At 48.4% G+C, this 6728-nt stretch overlaps 1 long non-coding RNA gene across 1 annotated transcript in view; it reads right to left on the bottom strand.

The window, feature by feature from the left end:
• Window positions 1-2103: 2103 nt before the first annotated feature.
• Window positions 2104-6728, bottom strand: part of LOC116069851 — a 7719-nt gene continuing 3094 nt past the window's right edge. The window contains exon 3 of the long non-coding RNA XR_004110161.1: window positions 2104-2197. This is a non-coding gene — a long non-coding RNA (uncharacterized LOC116069851). The remainder of the gene's footprint in view (window positions 2198-6728) is intronic.

The raw sequence follows: 6728 nt of genomic DNA, 5'->3' as shown, positions 1-6728 counted from the left end.
GCCAGCACACAACAAGAATCTCCCTATCTTTACTCCTTAGGGGTGGGATTACAGGCATGTAGTGCCACACTTGACTTCCTTTGCGGATGCTGAGCCCAAACTCAGGTCCTTGCACATTCATGGCGCACACTGTCCTGCTAAACCATCTCTGCAGGCCCTCGATTCTATTTCTCATGGATGCATTGACTTTCTTGCCTCACCCGCCTCCCCGGGCCATGCCTCAGAGTTTGGAAAACATTTGGGAGTGTGGAGGCAGGTGAGAGAGGCAGCTGGATGTGTCTCGGGGTCCCTGCCCCTTAGCTCCTTGTGGAGAAGGAAAGCTCTAACAGAAAGCAGTGGGGGGAGGTGTGTGTGTGTGGGGAGCGCAGCAGCATCCCCTCAGACACCAGAGAGAAGTCCCTGGGTTGGTTCTCCTGAATTAGGCCCCTCCAGGGAACCATGTGGTTGTCTACTTGCCAGAGGTGAGGCTGGGCCAGTCAGGGAATGACCAGAATCAAGAGAGAGAGAGAGAGAGAGCAGGTTACCAGAATGCCATAAGAGACCAGAGACACTGTGCTGACAGAGCAAGGGAGCTCCAGGGCAGAGACAAGACAGAAACCAGAGCCTAGGTTCTTTCCCAATAGGCAGATAATATCTGAGCTGCCTCACAGTAGCAGTCAGCTGGGCTTTGTCTAGCCCCTCTCCCTTCCCCTTATTTTGTATCTTATTGAAGTTCATGAAGACACAACTGGTTCCAGATAAAATAAGCCATCTCCCCATGTCTTTGTGGGAGTAATGGTGTGTCTGAAGGGACCCAGACAACTTTTCCGTGAAAGTGAGCTCTCCTTACCTTATCCACTACTCACTGGCCAATGGGATGCTTTATAGTGTTTGCCAATTTCTGTGGTAAGTTCCTCTCACCCTGGTCAACTGCAAGCTAACAGTGAGTTCACCAAAAGTAGAAAGGCTCAAGTCTGAAGCACACACGGGCTCTGTCGGGTATGAGGTGACGGGCTCAGTGGGCTACTGGCCCACCCTATCTCTGCAGCCCAGACTTGTCATTTCCTTGGGCAGCCAAGGACCAACACTTAAAACTCCTTTTCTCCAGAGGCAGGTGTTACTGCTTGCGGAAGCGTCTCTCTGGCCTGGAGGAAAGCCCCCAAGTGGGGTGACCAGCCATCCTCCTCAGGTCCCCCTTTCTTCTCCAAGCTCTTCCACAGCCATTTCCTAGTTCCACTCACCGACCCAAGATATTCTTGTTTGAGCCATCCTGCCTGACAGAATCAGAGCAAACCACCTCTTGGAGAGGAGTTGGGGAGTGCTAGAGGTCACCCTAGCTGGCCCCCCTGCCTCCAGGCAGGTCTCTCCCTAAATCGTCCTAGACAGAGCCTTGCCTGGGCTGGGCCATTTGCTTGGAGCGCCCTGGCAGCCTGGGAAAGTTTTGTGCTGACTCTGTTTGGGAAGCTCGCATGGCGGTAGCACGCTCCACCTGCTCAGAAGGGAATCATTAGTGGAGCGCAGGCCTGCGAGGGCCCGAAGGCCTGTGGCAATTAATCATCTCTCCTCACAGGCAGCCTCAGCTGTCTGACTGCAGCCCATCTTGGAGGTAGCCCTTTAATTGTCCCTGGAGAGGGCAGGTGGGTGAGAGCTTCCTCAGCTGGTGTTAGCCAGCAATCCTCCCAAATAAAAATAAAATAAAATAAAATAAAATTTTTTTTCGATATTCAAATATTTCTCCCTTACTTCCCAGAGTCAGTTATTGATATAAAGGTTGAAGCTCAGGCAGCTTAACTGTTATGTGGGGTGACCTTTAGTTTTAATATTAATATATTATCGTAAAGTCTGTGTGAATCATGAATGCAATTTTGGTATTCATATAAAATGCCACACGCTGAAGCCATTGCAACTTTTCTCCCCTCCCGTCCTCCGCTGGGCTGCAAACCGGGAGAATTAATATGCGTTCTACTCCCCTCCGCTTTATTTGCCGAGCGAGGGTGGCCAGGCAACTTTATCAAGAGTAACATTATCAAGAGCTTTTCTTCGGGCTTCTTTATCATATTCACATCCGAGGCTGCTCGACACTTGTCAGTGTCAATCAAATCGCAATAATACGCAGATGATTTGCTCATTTGGTTTAATAAAATCTTTCTGCTTATTTGCGTTGCCTCCGTTACACCACGTAATTGCCGAGCCATAGAGGTGAAAGGCAGCCGCTTGCCTGGGGGATAAGAGGAGACGGTTGCTATGTGACGGATTTGTTTCTTTCCTCTGACTCTCCCTAGTCACTCATATCCCTAAAATTAATATTGTATTTGAATCCAGCCCTGCTATTCTTATGCAGGCTAACATTGTTATTACTTATTATTTGGATGTGAAGTCATTTATTTTTAGTTTTATGTCCAAGCTGTCAAACTAAATTTCATTGTGAACTGCCACACACAATTTTTAACTGCCATTTAAAACGAGATTCAAACTCTAAATTATGGAGTGAGCTTGTTCAAAGGGCAGGCCTGACAGGAAGGGCAGCAAGAAGTCTCCATGGCCCTAGAAATCAAAGGGGGCTCTCGGTGATTTTTTTTTTTCAGGAAAGCATGGGGCTTTAGCTCTTTATCACGACCTTAACTGTGGTTGGACGCTCAAGTGGGTGTTTTGAGGGGAGCGATATGCAGGTGGCCAAGAAGCCTGGGGCTGAACTCCGAGCCCACTGAGCACTTGTACTTGAGTTTACTTGATGCTTGGGAAGAGCTGAAAGTCTCAGAGGCTGTTGGGGACCCTGTGCTCCCAGGTAGGGTACTTTTGCAGAGGGATTTTGGGGTGCCACAGCTCAAAGCCCTGGGATGACTGGGTATGGGGATGGGAGAGCAGCTAAGGACCCCTGTTGAGAGTCAGGAACCTGACAGGGTATGAGGAGAAGGCTCAGTGAAGAACCTGTTCATGGAATCTTTGGTCTTCACAAAGGAGCAGATGTTCTTCGTGCACAGGTATCTGGAAAGCAGGGCTTGTTCCCTGAGATGATTTCCGGCCTGCCTCCTCAGCACGGAGGCATGTGAGCAAAAAAGGAGCCCAGAAACCGCTCTACTCAAGAATGGCTAGGCGGAAACAAGCTTACCATCCATAGCAACCTCCAGGGTCCTGACCAACGTGGAGCACAGGGAAAGGTTGTCCCAAGAGGAGACTCAGCCAAAGCTGTAGACACCACAGCTTCGTGGCTACACTCTTCCCACTAGGTCACCCCTGAATACCTAGGATTTCTTTGCTCTCCCAAAAGGTCCAGTTCAAGGGAGCCAAAGACAGGCCAACCCAAAGGAGAATTCCCATCAGCCACTGTCTGGTGCATTTTAAGATTTGTAGGCAAGTCTTTGGAAGCCAAAGTGGTGCCCTTGGATAACAAGTACTAGTGTTTTGCTAGGCATGGTGGCACAGCTGTAAACTCAGCACCCTGGAGCTAAGGCAAGAAGACCGAGTTTGAGGCCAGCCTGGGCTACATAGCAAGATTCTGCCCCAAAGGGAAAACAAAGACCTGTGCTTACATTACCCCCTTAGATACAGTGGGTCCGAGAGTCCCAACCCCTTCTCCATTTGTCCCTACCAAGCCAGAAAAATCCTCAGTGGCCTGCAGCCCTGACACGGGTCCTCCCTGGTTTCAAGACACACACATTGAGAAGAGAGACCACCAAGCTGCTCCTGCTCCCTGCTTTTGATTGAGTCCCAGCTAGTTGCTGGTATTTTAAAAAGGCCTTAATTCTAAATGCACAGATGCTTTCTTGGTGCCAATTTGAGTTTATAAAATGGAACATGTGATGAGACAGGCACCTGGGGGAAACTGAGGCCCTGGGCCCCCGAGCAGGAAGAAACTGACTACCCACTCCTGTGGCTGTTTACCACAGTGACTCACGGGCAGATGACACCTTTCCCATCAAGCTACCACAGAACAAACTCCATGGGTATAAAAGTCTATCAACTCTGAGGAGTTTTACTAACGATACTCTAGGAAGACCAAGGAAAGAGACAATGTCGGGTGCTCCACAGTTCTCAGTAAGTAAAAACCTCCACAGAAACTGCATCCTCTTCAGCCTCTGCCTAGGGCCCACGCCACTGCTCAGCCTTCAGTCTTCATACCCTTAGTTTAACTCCTCTCAAGTGCACCAGGCTAAGGCTTCCCTCCCACAGATGTGACTGCCCATGCATGACACATGCTCCTTAGAAAAGGACAACCCTGGCCGAGCAGTGGTGGCTCACGCCTTTAATCCCAGCACTTGGGAGGCAGAGGCAGGAGGATTTCTGAGTTCGAGGCCAGCCTGGTCTACAGAGTGAGTTCCAGGACAACCAGGGCTACACAGGAAAACCCTGTCTCGAAAAACAACAACAACAACAACAAAACAAAAAAATAAAACAAAACAAAAAAATAAAAAGACAACCTTGAACTCTGGAAACAAGGGCCTTCACTTACTAGGATTGCTATAAAGCGATGACACATAAGATTTTTCCTGCAACATAGCAACTCTTGATAAATTCCATCCCAGAGACAACCCAGGCAGGGGCAGCAGCTTTCTGCGGGGTCAGCAGAGTACAGGGAAGTCACAAACCAGTGACTCTTAGGATGCCATTAATTAAAACCTTAGTTGCTAGCCAAGCAGTGGTGGCACACTCCTTTAGTCCCAGCATGAGGGAGGCATGGGTGGGTGAATCTCTGAGTTTGAGGCCAACCTGGTCTACAGAACAATTTCTAGGACAGCCTGAACAGTTACACAGAGAAAATCTGTCTCAGAAAACAAAACAAAAACAAAAAAGCCCATCTTATTTGCTGAGAAGTATTAAAATTTTCTGTTGTTTAAAGCTTAGAAACCTATTCTTTAAAAACAACAAAACCAAGCCAGATATGGTGGCACTGGGCTATAATCTTGACACCTCAAAGTGCCCCTCAGGCTGGGACTGTGACCACCCAACCCCTGGCTGGCCTGTACACCTCCCTGACGTTTGGCTCAGGAGACACCACACTGCAATGCTGAAGATGGAGCAGATGCTGGAATACAGATGTGGGCACAGCCAGGGACCGCTTGGCAGGTGCTAAGTACCGAATGGCAAGCAAACGAGCCACAGGGAGAGCAGGGCAGGGAAGCCACTCAAAGGAGTCCTTCCACAACAGAGCACATGGGACAGTAACCTCCACTCCCCAGAGTGACACAAGAGAGTGACTTGTTCATTTCCTCAAGTGCTTGTTGAATATTCAGTGTGTGTGTTCTTACAGATCTTAGGACCAGCTCTGGACAAGAGAAGCCTTCTGACATTCATGGAGAGAGCTTTAGGTCTGGGAGGTAGCAAACAGACAAGGTAGGTGAGTGAACATGGGATTTGCTCCACGGTTGAGATGAGCTTCCAAAAGGGGGATGGGGTGGAAATAGAGGTGGGCAGAGCAAAAGGAGGCCTGGGTACAGACAGAGCATCCCAAGACCTCTGTGTGTGTCATCTGAAGAGAGTCTCACAGCCATTCAGAAAAGGGAGTTTCCTGGCAGAGAGCATAGCAAGTACAGAGGTCCTGTGCTCTGAGTAGTCAAGGGAGAGCATGGGCGCCCACCAGGCATGGTGGTGCTTGCTTTTAATTCTATCAGTCAGGAAGCAAAGAATCACAGAGCTCTATGATTTTAAGACCAGTATGGTCTACATAAAGAGGTCCAGCCCAGCTAGGGCTGTATATTGAGACCCTATCCAAAAGAATACAGAAACTACTCTATCTAGAATCATGAAGGAGCAGCAGTTCTTAACCTGTGTGTCTGGACCCCTTTCACAGAGGTTACCTAAGATCATCAGAAAACACAACTATTTACATTATAATTTGTAACAGTGGCACAATTACAGTTATGAAGTAGCAATTAAATTAATTTGGGGGGGGAGGTCAGTACAACATGAGGAACTGTATTAAAGGGTCACAGCATTAGGAAGGTTGAGAACCACTATGTCTTAGTTTGGGTTTTATTGCTGTGAACTGACACCATGACCAAGACAATCACACATTTAATTGGGACTGGTTTACAGGTTCAGAGGTTCAGTCCATTATCATCATGGCCGGAGCATGGCAGCATCTAGACAGGCATGGTGCAGGAAAGAGCTGAGCATTCTACATCTTCATCTGAAGGCAGACAGGAGAAGACTGGCTTCAAGGCAGCTAGGTTGAGCACATGCCCACAGTGACACACCTACTCCAAGGCCACACCTCCAAAATAGTGCCTATGCCAGGGCTGGGTATACTCAAACCACCACACACTGGTATATAGTATTAGGGACATATATAGGAAGCACTTGGAATTACAGCAAAACAAGTTTAAGTTAAGTTTGGCCTGATTCTGTTGACTATGTTTGAAGAGCAAAGAGGGAAGCACCAATTAGGAGTTGGGTTAGTTCTTAACTGCCCTGCAAAGGCCCATGCATTGAAGGCTTGATCCCCTGCTGGTGATGCTACAGGGAGATGGGTGGAATCTTAAGAAGTGGGGTCTAGGGACTAGAGAGATGTCTCAGTGGTTAAGAGCACTGACTGCTTTTCCAGAGGTCCTGAGTTCAATTCCCAGCAACCACATGGTGGCTCACAACCACCTGTAATGGGATCTGATGTCCTCTTCTGGTGTGTCTGAAGACAGTGACAGTGTACTCATATACATAAAATAAATATTTTTTTTTTCGAGACAGGGTTTCTCTGTGTAGCCCTGGCTGTCCTGGAACTCACTCTGTAATCCAGGCTGGCCTCAAACTCAGAA

The sequence above is a fragment of the Mastomys coucha genome, unplaced genomic scaffold (genome assembly GCF_008632895.1).
Source record: "Mastomys coucha isolate ucsf_1 unplaced genomic scaffold, UCSF_Mcou_1 pScaffold22, whole genome shotgun sequence".
NCBI lineage: Eukaryota > Metazoa > Chordata > Mammalia > Rodentia > Muridae > Mastomys > Mastomys coucha.
The sequence above is the reverse complement of the archived record's forward strand: the minus strand, read 5'-3'. Positions and strand labels throughout refer to the sequence as shown.